Source organism: Cornus florida, unplaced genomic scaffold (assembly GCF_030987335.1).
Source record: "Cornus florida cultivar Cherokee Brave unplaced genomic scaffold, ASM3098733v1 CherokeeBrave_3.0.0_Hap2_Chr02, whole genome shotgun sequence".
Taxonomy (NCBI): domain Eukaryota; kingdom Viridiplantae; phylum Streptophyta; class Magnoliopsida; order Cornales; family Cornaceae; genus Cornus; species Cornus florida.
In genome coordinates, this window is record NW_026775572.1 from 52,790,151 (window position 1) to 52,806,649 (window position 16,499).

Consider the following 16,499-nt stretch of genomic DNA (forward strand, 5'->3'; position numbering starts at 1 on the left):
ATAGCATGTGGATATCCATATTAGTGGATGCAAAGTGCTATTTTGAAGGAGCTTTATGAAGATTTTGGAGCAGCAGCTCTACTTCATATCTATAGACGGGGGAATTAATTGAGAGATTAAATTAGACCATAAAGGATATGTTTGAGGTGTATATCCTAGATTTTCATGGATAGTTGAAAGTGTTTACTTCACTTGTCGGAATTTTGTTTGTGATGTTATTGGCACAAGGAGGTTAGTGTGACAACTTTGGAGGTTTTGTATCTTTCACAATGCATACCTCTAATTTGTTGGTTGGAAATGGAAGTAAGGGTTGTACAATCAGACCTCAACTTCATTTAAAAATATATCGAAAAGAGATACTTCTCTTTGTATTGAACTACGCGCGGTTGGGAGGCGACAGTGTGATGTTATAAATAGTTGAACTCATATACTAGAGTTTTTCTATCAGGGAGTAGTTTGCTCGTTCTGTTTTCCATGTAGGAAGAAAGGCTATTTTTGGAGAAAAGGTCAATTTTACTTATTACATTGACTTTTAGAGAATTGTGTTTCATAATTGAGGCAGTCGCCTCTGAATTAGCGTTACCAAATTATTAGTGCTGGGTGCATAGGAGTTTGTGCGCATATTCTATGACACTTGGAGGTATGTAGATCATTCCCTTGTCGACATGGGAGGATTACGTTGTTATTTGATACAACCTACGCATTGTATGATTATTGTATTTCTTAAAATATAGGAACCCTGTATACCACTTGGTATATTGGAGTGAAGTGGAGCCCTTATAGTGAGGTTGCGTCTCCTTGGGAATAGGAGGATGTTTTTCGCTCACAGTTTACAAGCATAATGGAAGAAAGTAAAGGCGAATTCCGAGGACGGAATTCCTTTTGTTAGGGGGAAAAAATATAATACCCCTAATTTTAAAAAGATAGTCTCGGTATTTATTTATTTATTTTAATTGTATTTTTAATTATTTAATTGATTATTTGACTAATTGCTTATGTGTTTAATTGAATTAGGTATTACTTGATTATTTGATTATGTGTCGATGTATTATTTGTATTTATTTATGTGTTAATTGTTTAATTAGATTATGTGCTTAAATGGTATTTTAATTAATTATAAATTAAATGTTTTCTTTTCTTTTATTATTTTATTTTATTTTTCTTTTATGGTTATGGTTAGTAGTAATGGGCCAACCAATTGGGTCCCATGGGCTACTTGGATAGGAGGTTGGATGTGTATGAATTATTACCCATGAATAGTTGTGTATGTATATATATATGTATATATATATATTATATACATATATAAAAAAGAAAGTAATATATTAATTACTTTTATGGTAATTTGGGTAGTAATATTTAATCTGATGTATATGTTTTATATTTAAAAAATAAAAATATACATAGATTTGATACATGTTATGTTTTAAGTTACTTTATAATATTATGTAATTTAAGTATTATTGGATAATCCATTAATAAATAATGGAATGTGTATAATTTATTTATTTAATAAACATATACATAAATTATATACGTAACATATTTTACTTACCTTTTTAATATTTTAATTTTTTTTTTTTAAGTTGACTTGGATTGGGAAAAGGGTTAGGATTATTTTATTTAGCCTATAAATATATAGTTATAGGTTGTAAAAGAGGGTTATAAATATTCACGTGATATATTCTAAAGAGAGAGAGAGAGAGAGTTAGAGAGAGAAGGAGGAAAAAACTCTGTAGAGAGAAGATCAAGGAAGAAGAAGTTTAACTTTCGATCCGAAAGTTTAAGGTAAATTCTTCTTCTATCTCTTTCCCTTTGATTCGTGTTTCTATGCATGCCTAGGAAATTCTAGGATTTATTAAACACATAAAATTAAATAATTATGCATGTTTAATTGGATTAGAACATAGGTTTTATGAAATTGGTTCATATTTGTTCTTGTTTTATGAATTGATAAATACATGATTTTGATTTGATTTTTAGTGCGAATTTTTATATGTTTACATTATGTATTTTTCATATCTGTGGAATGATGGAACGTAAAAACATGCCTAGGATTCCTGAACATTAAATAGGAACTAGGTTTGGGTTTAAATAAATTTAAATAGACTCAATCATAGTGATGCTTACTATTTGAATGTTTTAAACAAACGAATGGATTTAATCTTTTAAAATGTTTTAGCAATTAAGATTAAATGTGTAGGATGAATTAGATATGGAGAATGTTTATTTGACGGTATAATAAAATATCATCATGTATAAGATTCAGTTTTTGTAGGACATATGATATAGGAAGCTTAAATAAATAATAAGTCATTCCTATTTTGTGATAACTTGATATCATATTATCATAGTTATTTCTGGATTGTTTGATGTATTTCCTTAATCGTTACATCAATTGTTGGATTGGGTGGTTTAATGCACCGGTATGGGACGGTGGCATTCTAGGGACGAATTAACTTATCAGTTAAGTCCTACCTATTTTATATAAGGGAATGGATTAACTAAAATGTTAAGTCCTACTTATATTCAAGTCAAGTTAGCTGAACAAGTTGAATGACTTATGGATAATTAATTTATTATATAAGGGAATAGATTAACTAAAATGTTAAGTCCTACTTATATTCAAGTCAGGTCAGCTGAACAAGTTGAATGACTTATGGAAGATTAATTTATACTGGATAGGATGGTTACTAGATTATATATATATAAGTATAGTGCCATGATATGAGCTTGAGTCTCAGGATCAGTGGTTAGGGCGTATATATCGCCAGGGATGTGTAGCTAGATATAGTGTAGTTGTGTACCCTGGTAGGTCTAGGTACTCATGCCCACTATATGTGCGTTTTGCATGTTGCCTACTATTCAGGTTGAGACAACCCTATAGTCTAGTGAGGTTCCTTTAGTGTGTGTATATATATATATATACGGATTACTAGTTACTATTGGATTGACTAGGATGTATACGTGTATCTGATCTCTGTTTGGACTGTAGTAGAGTAGAACTTGTTTGTGGGCCTGACCCACCATTATTTTTTAGGTGTTCGTCAGGAGTAAAGATTATTCGTGCTGAGCGAGGATCAGTTTACTTCATTCTTCCGATGCTATATAAGAGTTCCTTTATGATTTAGTTTCCTGATTTAGACAGTTATTGCTATCATTTGTTTAGTTTGGATTTTCTAGGGGTCCACACAGTATGGATTCCCGAGTTGTATTTTGGAGGATCAGTTGTATCAGAAGAGTTTATTAACTAATGGAAATATATTCTGAGGTTTATTATTAGATTATCATTTTAGTTTCTTGTCAGCATTTTATTTATTCTTCTTTATTCTTTTGTACTCTGTGTTCGTTTATTATCAATTTGTTTTGATATCCTCGAGTATTCGGGCGTGGGCCTGGCCAACCCGCATTCGGAAATCCGGGGGTATCATAGGTCACGCATCCAATGTTTATCCTAGTTCTAGGAAAGAACAAAAGGATAGGAATAAAGGAAAAATAATGAAAGTTTCTATGTCTGAAAATTTTGCTTTAAGTGATAATGATTCTCCTCATGATGATACAAATGATTTTTCTTATGTCGTTTTTCTTGAAAAAGGTCCTCATATCCTTACTTTATCTGACTCTGATATTTCAGATAATAAAGAAAATGAAGTTCATGATGAACAAGTGCAAGAGGCTGAAAAGGATGATAAAATATTGAAGAAGATGGTCGAAGAAACCATAAAGGTTTAACAGGTAATCAATAAGCTAGCAAAGGAGCTTATCCAAGCTAAAGGAAAGAATGAAGATCTAAGGAAACAGATTGATGAAGGAAAGGGGAAAGTTTTTGAAAACAATTCTATCATCACTGTGCTTGATAAGAAGATTATCATTCTTGAGGATATGGTAAATATTGCTAACTCATTGAAGTAATGTCTTGCTTTGAAAAATAATTATATTGAAATTGAATTGAAATCTGAACAAGATAAATTGAAAGGATTCAATATGAGTAAAAACAATTTGAATTAGATAATTAATATGGATAAGGATGTGAAGGATAAAATTGGGTTATGATTTGTTAAAGGTTCATCTTGTAGTCAAGGTAAAATATTTTTTGTTAAACCAACTATTATGCATAAACCATGTTTGCTTGATGCATTGCATTCTGATATATCTTATGTGCCTTAATTGTTGCATTGCACTTTTTGTGGTAAGAATGGACATAAGTATAACTCATGCCTTCACAGGAAAAAGAAAGACATTTCTAAAATTCATTCTTATAATGTTCAAACTAAGAAAATGGTGTGTTCTAAAAGCAAAAAGAATATTGTTACACCTAAAACTTCTAAAGTTGAAAATTTGCCTAAGAAATAGGTAAAGAACGAAAGAGAATTTCAGGAAATGAGAGTGAGAACTATTTGGATCAAAAAGTTTGATTTGATTAATTATGTACCTGTTGAGTCCATGGAACTAGTTTCCAAAAGGACTTCACCTTCAAACTAAGTCCTATGAAAGTTAATGATCATGGCTTGTTTTTAAAAGAAAATTTTGTTGCCATTGGATCACTTGTTAGGGTTTGGTTTAGGTTTGAGTTTTTGATCATAGTCTTCATAATATATATTTATGAAAATTCTTTCATTGAATTTATGATCTATCTTTGAATGCAAATTGAGACACATGATTTTTGATTAAAAATAGATTCTTGATTTGTAATCTATACAATGAAAGTTGATTTGCACTGATTAGGAGATTTTTAGATTTGAATCTCTTAAGTTCATAACTTTTTGTGCACTAGTCCAAATCTGAGAAATTTGATTAAAAATCATTAAATTGTTAACTATGGTATATTGATCACAAAAGTTATAAAGGTTATTATCTGGAAAAAAAATAAGAGATTGAAATCAAATGAAAAAAAAAATGAATAAATTTAACTTGAAAAGAAAAGAAAATTTTGAATATGCTAAATTCTTTATTTAGGAAAAGACTACCTATTGAGATGTGTTCGAAAACTCCCATTAGACTTTGAAGTGGAGTTAAATGAGTAAAAAGAAAGGTGGAGACAAGTTGAATTGAGGAATTGTTGTATGCTCTTTAGAGTGAAAGTCACCTTACTTAGAAAAATTGCTTATAGACAATTTTATCTTGATGTTTTTCAATCAATATGGTTTGAACAATGATTTATTGATAATTGATTGAAAATCACACACTTGAACTTGCTAGATTGATTTCTAAATGTTTCATTAACATATGCAAGTTAAAATTCGTGTTGTGATTATTTCCTGATAATTGAAATTGATTGAATATTCTATGGAGTCGAAATTTTCGTTCATAAATATCTCTGAAATTTTCGGAAAATTTAGATCATGTGTGGACCTGAAAGACTTTAAGTGACTGCTCAATGATTTGTTCTTAACATTATTTAAAAAAATGAAAAAAAAAATGAAAAATTATAAATAAAAAAAAAAATTCAAAAAGATTTTTTATTTTAGTTTGTAGATTTTTTTTTGCTTTGATCATTGAGTGATTCAAAAAGTCTGTTAGAAATTTTTTCTGGAAAAATTTCAAGTCTTTAAAATACATTCTGCCATGTTCCTACCAGTTCAAGCTTTCCTCTATCGGTTCAAAGGTCTAAAGTAGCAAGGCCAAACACTTCTGGTGCTTGGCTATCGTTACCACAAGTTTGGTACCGGTTCAAAAGTGGTCCTCACTTTTCAAAGGCTCACTGCCTAGTGGGAACCGGTTCCTAAATTGGCTACCGGTTCCTGGCAGCGTGAAAGGGCTTTAAGTAACCCATCTTTACCTTATTGGGTATTGTTGCACACATCCATTCTCTCTCTATATTGTGCACACACACTCTCTCTACATAACTCCATATATATATATATATATATATATATATATATATATATATATATATATATATCTTCATATATTGTTTCATTCTTGCATCATTCTCACCATATATTGCAAGATTGAACATGAATCATCTCTGGGATCTTAAGATTTGAAGATTGAAATTGAGTTTTGAAGAGGAGTTTGGGTTTGAAAAAGTTCTAGTGGATTTGGTTGAGATTTTGTTGAAGATTCTTGGGGTTGACATTAAAAGATTTGGGGTTAATTGTTTGAAGATTTGTGCTTGCCTTGTTGGGTTGATTTTTGGGGTTATTGAAGATTGAAACAAGATTTGTTTAAGAACAACAGTTGCAACACACTCCAAGTGTTTGACAAAATTACCGAGTGAACTCCGAAGCCTCAAACCAAAATTGTTTGAACACAAGATGCCTCCAAAATTGTCTCAGAAAGCTAAAGGAAAAGGAATTGTTACTCCTCCACCTTCCAAGAGAGCCTGAATGACGATTTCCATCCGGGAACCACAAGAAGGGTCACATGCTCCAAGGGACGAACCAACTTCTCCCATGCATTCTTCCTCGCCTTCTACTGAGGTACCAACTGGGTATCCTTTAGTTTCTGACATTGGAAAGGTTGAGTTCGCAAGAGAACACTTCTACAATGAACATACGTGGAAGGTGTACACTAAAGTGTATAAAAATGGTCTGATAAAATTGGAACGCAATGTGAACTTGAAGAAGCTCAAAGAAAGTCTGTGCAATACCCCTAGTTTTCAAAAGGGTATAATTGGGATTTAATTTTTATTTTATTGAATTTTAGGTGCTTACGTGGCTATGCGTTGTTATGGTTTCATGATATATGTGAAATTGAATTAAATGTTTAATTTTGTGAATGCTTAAGTGTTTTGTTTTCATTAAGTGTTGAATTATTATTTGATATTCGATTTTTGCGTGTGTTTTATTTTATTTTATTTTTAGTTTAAAATGATGGATTTGAATGGTAGTGAAAGACCAACAGTAGGTCTCATGGACTACTTGAATAGAGGTTGGAGATGGGTACGAGTAATTCCCATATATGGTTGGTTGTATATAGATACACTTGTGTATATATATATTGGATAATATAGATTATTATTATTGTTCGTTGTTTATTTTAATGATAATAATAGTAGTTTTATGTTACTAGATTATGTATATATTAATGGGAAATTATATATATATAATTGGGTAATACGTATAGGGCAGTATATGTATACGTAAATGTATTTTATTTTATGTTCTTTTCTTTTAGCCGACTTAGTATTGGGTAGGAATTAGGGTTTGGTTTAAACCTATATATATTTGTAGTCTTGTCTGCCTTAGGGTTCATAAACCTTATTCACGCCACCTTATAGACGAGAGTGGTAACAGAGGAGTAAGAGAAAGAACAGAGAGGAGAGAAGAGAAATCCTGTTATCGGAGAGAGGGTTTGGGCAAAATAATTAGGCTGAACCGAGAAGGGGTATTGGATGCTTGCTCATGGGTTAAACCTAGGGAAACAAAGGAGTTGACAACAATCAGAGGTCGCCGAAAAGTCTAGACAGAGAATGGTTAAAGGTTTCAATTCGAAACGCAAGTCTCTATCCTATCTCTTTCCCTTAAACCTGTGTTCTGTGCATGCCTAGGTAGACTCCAGGGGTTTAATTAATGCTAAAACATATTTGTGATGCATGTTTAAACTGGAATTTGCTTCGTTGTATTAAACTATTTTGAAAATTCTTAAACTGTTTAATTGTATCCTTCTGTATATGTTGTTTAAGCCTTGTTTAATTGAGATTCATGATGCATGTTGATGTATTTAAAATAATCTGGAACACTGATTAAACATTAGAACAAGTGTTTAAAAGAATTACGAAGGCCTGGGTATCGCCGGAGACGATGAAGACGAAGCAGAAATCGCAGAAAGGCTTCAGAGAGTGAGAGAGGGGGCTCCCAAAAGGAGGGAGCCAGCTCCCTCATCAATGGAGCCGGCTCCAAGGAGTATGGAGCTGGCTCCTAGCTACATAGAGTAGGCTCCCTAAGTTAGAGAGCCGGCTCCCATGCCAAATGAGCAGGCTCTCAATTTGTGAGAGCCTACTCTCGCCCAAAATTGTGTACTGTTGGGTTTTAAGGCGTTGTTTGGACTGTGCAGGGTGTTTCAACTTCATTTAAACTATTTAAATGATGTATATGATTCTCATAGACCTGTAAAAGATAGGAAAACAATAATTTATAAATGGATTAAGGGATGGACAGTGTAAAATTAGGAAAAAATCCTACATATTGCACTTTTGTTGTTAATCAGCTTACATATTGGAACTTGGAGATTCGTTTATATGTGGTTCAATATTGATTAATCATATTTAAATAGAGTTTTAAGTATAGTGAATTACTTGAAATTAACTATGCTTGGTTTGGATTAAATCGGTATTTAATTTGCGATTAATTGCATCAATTATGGTACTGTTTGGAGGATTAAATGCTTAGACTTATTTTATCCATCTAAAAGACTGCAAAAGGATTTTTAAATCTTATATTGGATGCATAATTTGGTTATACACATGTTAGACTTTATTTATGCTAATTTTGGAGTATAATTGATGAGTTACTTATTCCTGCTTTGTCAATTATACGGATTTGTGTTTTGTATACACCGGAATGGGACGGTGGCATACTAGGGATGGATTAGTTAAAAATACTAAGTCCTACCTATTTGGAAATAAGTTGGATTAACTATAAAAGTTAAGTCCTACTTATATATGTGTATATGCACCGGTATAGGACGGTGGCATATTAGAGATGGCTTAGTTCAAAACACTAAGACCTACCTATTCTAAGGACGGATTAGTTCAAATATTAAGTCCTACCTAATCTGGATTGAGGTATGGATTAACCATAAAGGTTAAGTCCAACTCATGCTTGTGTCATGTCAATAAAATAATTGAATGACCTACTTTGGTTTCTAAATGGATTGTTATACATATATCAGGCCACTATACCAGATAGAAGATATTTTGTAGTAGGAGTATACGGACTTTATATATTTATGTTATGGTGTCATGGTATGAGCTTAAGTCTCAGGACCATGGTTAGGGTGCGTATACCGCCAAGGATGGATAACTGGACAATAGTTGTTGTTCCCTGGTAGGTCTAGGTACACATGACCACGTTATGTGCGATTTGCATGGTATCTCTACTCAGGTTGAGATAGACCTATTGGGCTAGTGAGCGTCCTATAGTATGTACTTATACATATATGGACTACTCTAGTTATTGTTGAGCTATTTAGGGTGTATCTACGTATCGGGTTTCTATATGGATCGTAATAGGATAGGACTTGCATGTGGGTCTGACCCACTCTCTTATATTTCAGGTGCTCGTCAGTTCTAAGGTTAGAGTTTGGTCGTGCAGAGCAGATATAGACACTCATTCCTCCGACTACATAGGACTACTTTTCATGTTTAGCTTGAGATTTTATTTCAGTTGTTTTAGTTTCAGTTTGGGATATTATTAGGGGTCCACTGGATGGATTCCCAAGTTGTATTTGTATTGGAAGTTTGGATGTACCAGAATGGTTCTTATTAATAAAATTTATTCTGATGAGTTCATTATTGGATTGTCGTTTTAGTTTTCTTTCAGAAATTTTATTTATTCATATTCATCTTAATTGTATTCTGTGTTCGATTGTTGCCTAATTTATTTGATATCCTCGGGTAATCGGGCGTGGGCCTGGCCAACTCGCATCCGGAAATTCGAGAGTATCACAATCTAGGGAAAAAGCTTGGTGACTACATTGAGAAGCACAATTGGCTCTTTTTCACAAAGATGGATTGTACCTATAGCCTAGACATGGTTCACTACTTCTACTCGAATATCCAAAAAGCTCATGATAGTGGATATTTTGAGGTTTCATTGTTTGGCAAGGACTATGTTGTCAATGAAACGGCTATTTGTGGAGTTCTTGGTACTCCCAAGAAATATTCAAACACAGATTCAGGACTAAAATAGGAAGATATTTGTAATGCTTTGTGTGTTCCAAACTCACCGAGATACCCTAATTATATACCATCCTGTTATCTTACGGATGAGGCGGTGTTTCTGAATTTGTTTGCCATCTCCAATCTTGGTTACTTCATAAATAAGGATGTTATCTCTTCAGACCGTGCAGAGGTATTATATCTTCATCTATTGATGCACAGATCTATCTTGCTACTTCTATCTATGGGTTGATGGTAACACATTACAAGAACAATACCAAGAAGAAGTCATCTCCATTCCCTATAATCATCATAGGTCTGTATCGGCAGTTTGAGATTCCACTTCCACCTCAAGCTCGTCATATTGAGATTATGTTTGAGATGGATGTTAGGGCTTTTAACAAGTCTAAATCCGTCAAGGCTATTGCTAGGAAGGTTAGAAAAGGTTTAGCTACTTCATCATCTCTTCTTAAGATTACTTAGATTTTTTCGTCTAAACAAAATTTCACGACAGAGGACGCTAATCTGCTCTACTCACTGATTCTACAGAATCAGAAGGCGATGTTTGATGTTTTTTGTGATTTACAGGCCGAGGTAAGATTCCTTAGAGAGCAAAGGACGGGTAGTACATCAGAGGATGTCTACAGACCAGCCCCTCTAGATCCATCACTTTTTGCTGAGGATGAGAGAGATGAGGATGATGAGACAGATGATGATGCACAAGATGATGAGGATGGTAGTGGTAGTGACACTAATGGTGGTGATAAGGACATTCCGACTACTACAGTTCCGTTTAATGGAGATACTGATACTTGATTTTCTATGTTCATATCATACATGCATCATACTTTTGATCAGTTTTTACATTGTCGTGACACTTGAAATTTTTGGATATTCTCTTTTGACAGCTGACATGTAATAAACTGTTTAACTGTTTCTCTTATCGTTATTTCTTCACTCTGATCATTGTTAATTACTTTGTCAATTTTGTTCCAAAAAGGGGGAGAACAATGGTTAACTTAAGGGGAAAAAAATAAAATCTAAAAAATTTTTGGACAATTTATTCAGGAAAAGTTTTTAACCTATTTTTTTAACTTGTTTTATTAAGCTTTCACTGGTAGTTTTGCATGATCCATGTGCGGGAATTCAGGTGAAATTTTGTCCAAGAGAAGAAGATAACAAAGTTTGAAATTTTCGTGTTTTCTTAAATAATTGTAATTTGTTTTTCTATTTGGGTAGATTGCGTAAATTGTTTTTAAGGTTTTGTCACAAAATTGCCAAAGAGGGAAATTATGAGATATATTTTTGTAATTGGCTAATTTCGGTAACAAAACAAGTTCTAGTCGAGTTGTAATTTCAAGTTACCATATCAAGATCGACATCGATTGCGGAATTGGAAGGTTGTTCAGAAGAGAAAAATAATGTTGATCATCGAAAAGGAAAGAACAACACATTAAGAATTCGTTTCCCACTTAGGACACAAATATTTACATGGTATATTTTCCAAAATTCCCAAAAATAGAAAATCTAAGTTCAAATTGGATTCTGTCAAGTGGGAACTGGTACTTGCATTTGGGAATCGGTTCAAGAAGCTAAGATTTGAGAGAAATCAATTATGTCCTTTGGGAACCGGTACCATAGTTTGGGAACCGGTTCCAGAAGTCCTGACAGCATCAGGTTTTCATATTGATTCATTTTTTATCCAACTTTCCTTCCAAGTCCTATGCACGAAATTTCCTTTATTTTCAGAATGAATAGGATTTTGCAAACCTCTATATAAACCTTGTCATACACATAAGTTTATTTATGACTTTTGCACTATCAAGTTATTATTTTTAAAAGCCTTAGAAAGATTATTTTTGCAGAAAATCCAAAAGATTTATCTGTTATCTTTCTAGAACACATACACATAAACATATAGTAAGTTTAAAGTTATGATGTTCAAATCTTGATTATGATCATACAGTTACATCTACATCGATCAGACAAAAGCAGATCTACTTCTACATCGAATTCAAACAATTGAAGAACAGAAGTAAAAGCAATTATACTTTGAAAGGGTTGGAGTATTCGAGGAGTGTTGTCTAATCTACCTGCTACTCTTTTACAAATATCAAGCATAAGCCTGAGATCAAGTTGTTATTGGACGAGAAGTCGCAAAGTCAAAGGATTGTCAGCAATTGGTGTTTAGTAGAACAATAGGGTGTGAGCCAGAGTTAAAGTTCAGTGTACTTTGTTTCAAGTATAGTGGATCGGCTTACTTTGGACTACACAGTCCATGAGGTTTCTTCCCACACAAACAGTTGACGTATTTTATCAACTGGGGTTTCCTCGCTAAAAATCCTGGTGTCATCTTTAACTTTTACTTACTTTATTTTATTTGCATATGATTAATTGTTTAATTACTAAAATAAAGAAAGTTAGAAAAACGTAAGATCTATTTTCAAAATAATCAAAACTTTCTAAACATTCCGCTGCGTACGACTCACAATCATTGGATTACTCATTTGGCATTTGAAGCAAATAGTGTTATAAATGAGAATGTAGAAAATTTAGTTATTTGTTAAAAATACTAAAACCATAAGGTAAACTTTGTAGAAGCAACTAATCTTTTATGATCAAATATTGTGTTAGAAGCTAATCATTATAGAAATAGAGAAATTTTTTTGTAGGGTATATTGATGTTCCAACTCACAAACTCCAGCAATACAGGGCAGAACATATCCGCGATCACGAACAAAACATGTCTTATGTGTCGAATGATTCACAATTGCTTTCATATCATATATCACTGAAAGAAAAATTTGTGGACAGTATAGCTTTAATGATCAATCCTCAAGATTAACCCTAAAGTACCTTGACAAGCCACAAACTGTCCTACCAATTTAATCATGGAGAGCTTCTCTATCATACATTTCATTTATGAAGCTGACCTTGACAAGGCACTGTAGTCCAAAATATGGTCTAACTATACCATACACTATAGTATTACTATTTAAATATTATGCATAAATATAATGTGTGTATATATATAATTATTATTATAAAATAATAATCTATATATACAATATCTTATAAAAAAAATAAAACAAAATAAAATAAAAGAACCTGGAAATAAGTTGAGGCTAGAATTTGATTATATGTCCTTAAGACATATTCACCCCACTATGGTGCTAACGGACTCAGTAGCGTCTATCTCCCAGGATACAACAACTTTTACTTCCTTCGGTAGTAGCACTGCAAACCAAAGGAATAGACGAACTTGCTCGGTGTAGTACTCTCTAACTCTAACTCAAACTCGGAGTGACTGACTAAACTTGGACTAGGAGTGACTGACTAAGGCTCAAGCCCAAAGACAAGGGTTAGTACCCACAGACACTTATAGAAGAAGAGAATTCAGAATTAAAGAAAAGGATTCTGAATTAGAGTACTTTGGAATGAACCCAAGGGGGAGTTTATATAGGCCTCATGGTGCTTTTAGGTTTTAATATTTTTCCGATGTGGGACAAACATTTTCCACATTTTGCAAACCCATTTAGGCTTATCAGACACCTTACTTTGGAGCTAATTTCTCATTCACTTGGAAACGGATTTGAGAAAGTAAATATATTACGTTCATCTCTTTGCGAAGAGGAACGGGCTCGTCTATAGATCCGCAAAAAATTCTTAGCGGAATCTATTTAAAATCTCATCCAAAGTTTATGTTTTTAATGCCCCCGTTTCCAACAATCCCCCACATGAATGGAAATTTACGTAAATTGTGAATAAAGAAGATACAGACACTAGAAAGAGTACTATTGGAAAGTAACTGCATCGGGATAGGTAGTTTTTGGCCTTGAACCTTCCCTAGTGTATTACTATCGAATTTACTGCCTAACCAATGAACATGATGTCATGAACTGTTCAGCCGTTGATGTAAACGAAGACAATAGCAAACATATAGTTCCTTCCCGCACAAAGTCGATTCTAACAGTTGTGTTCATATGGCCCTAAACAACTCTTGGTGTTTCATGAGTGCTCTAGAATACTTAGCATTAGAAGTTCTCATAGAAGCGACCCCACTTCACACTCATATAGGTGACTTCTTATTAAGAATATCCTACTATACCCCACTTGAATTTTTAAGGTATAAGAGTCATTAAAAGCATAGCTTATCCTATGCATCGCTGTAGGTAACACTGTCTCATCATAGCAATAAGTTGAAGATTAAATCTTCCCGGTGCTTCTGGTGAGCCATTCAGAATTTCTGTTATCCCTTTGAACCTAGATCTTGGGATCTCCAGTCAACTAAGTTGGGTTTCCATTAAGATAACTCGTTAGCTTTCGGCTTTAATCACATTCTCCTTGATGAACTATGCACTTGTTCTCTTGTCAAACCTTTTGTAAATGGATCCGCTTAACTATCTTTTAACCTGATATAATCTACTGAGATTATCCTACTTGAGAGCAATTGTCTAACGATATTATGTCGTCAACGTAAATGTCGAGACTTACCTTTATGCATATTACTTTGTGCCCTTCTAATTGTTGATTGACTATCGCAATGTATACATATAGAGGGCACAGGTTTAATCCAATTTAGAATATCTTCTAAGAAATTACGAAGCCATTCAGCTTCTTCACTAGCTTCCAAAGCAATAAATTCATATTCCATAATGGATCTGGCAATACAAGTCTGTTTTGAAGATTTCCAAGATATGGCACCTCCTCCAATAGTAAAGACATAGCCACTGGTGGATTTAGAATCCTTTGTATCTGATATCCAATTAGCATCACTATCTCCTTCAAGTACTGCTGGATATCTAGAATAATGTAATCCATAACTTATGGTATATCTTAAATATCTTAGAACCCTGATTATTGCAGTCCAATGGTTCTTTTCTGGATTACTTGTATATCTACTCAATTTATTAACTAAGTATGCTATGTCTGGTCGTGTGCAATTCATCAAATACATTAAGCTTCATATAATGCGAGAATACCCAAGTTGTGGTATGCTAGGACTAATATTTTTCGATAAATGAATATTTACATCAATAGGAGTCTTTACAAAACTACTATCTTCTTAATTAAACTTTTTTAATATTTTCTCAATATAGTGAGATTGAGATAATATTAGACCATCTGATGTTCTAGAAATCTTAATTCCTAATATGACATCAGCTATGCCTAAATATTTTATGTCGAAATTTTTGGTCAACATCTTTTTAGTAGTTTCGATTATAACATCATTACTACCCATTATTAGCATATCATCTACATATAGACACACAATGACATATTCATTTTGAGTGTTTTTCACATAAACACATTTATCACACTTATTAATTCTAAAACTATTTGACAACATTACTTTGTCAAATTTTTCATGTCATTATTTAGGAACTTGTTTTAATCCATATAAGGATTTTATAAGTTTGTACACCTTCTTTTCTTTTCCTAGAACAATAAAACCTTCAGGTTATTCCATATAGATTTCTTCCTCTAATTCACCATTCAAAAATGCAGTCTTAACATCCATTTGATGTATTTCTAGATTTTTGCAATGCTACAATAGCTAGTAACAATATAATGGATGTTATTCTTCTGACTGGTGAATATGTATTAAAATAATCAAAGCCTTCTTCTTGCCTGTATCCCTTGGCAACAAGCCTAACTTTGTATTTATCTATTGAACCATCAGGCTTCATCTTCCTCTTGAAAATCCACTTATACCCTAAAGGTTTAAAACCAGGAAGAAGATCCACCAACTCCCAAGTATGATTTTGCATGATGGATTCAATTTCACTATATATGGCTTCTTTCCATAAAGGAGTTTCACGAGAAGACATAGCTTCCTTATCGCTTTGTGGCTCATTCTCTAATATATATGTTAGAAAATCAAGACCAAATGATTTGGACGTTCTAACTCTTTTACTACGTCTAGGTTCTTCCTTATTTTCATCATCTATAGGCTCTTGGTCTATATTCTCTTGTATATTGCTATTAACAATATCATGATTTCTTTTAATAAATTTTTTACAAGGAAATATATCCTTAAAGAAACAAGCATTCCTTGACTCAATAATTGTATTGACATGGATGTCAGGAATGTCTGATTTATGCACAAGGAAACGATGTGCACTACTATTCTGTGCATAGCTTATGAAATACCATCAAAGGTTTTTGGTCCTATCTTAACTTTCTTAGGAGTAGGAACCGTAACCTTAGCTTGACACTCCCACACTTTTAAGAATTTATTGAAGGTTTTTATAATTTATAAGGTGTCACATTTGTTTTCTTTTGAGGTATTTTGTTGAGAACATAATTACCAAAAAGCAAAGCTTCCCCCCATAAATTCTGGGTTAAACCAGAACTTATTAACATAGCATTCGTCATTTCTTTTAAGGTACGTTTTTTGCGTTCAGTAACACCGTTCTGTTGAGGTGAATAAGGAGCAGTAGTTTGGTGAATAATACCATGTTCTGAGTAAATGTCAGCGAATGGTGCTTCGTATTCACCACCTCTATCACTTCTAAACACTTTTATCTTCTTACCAAGTTGATTCTTAACCTCATTCTTGTAATGTTTAAACATTTCCAAGGCTTCATCTTTACTTCTTAACAATTATACATAACAGTATCTTGTGTAATCATCAATAAAAGTAATGAAATACTTTTTCCTACCGCTGGTTGGC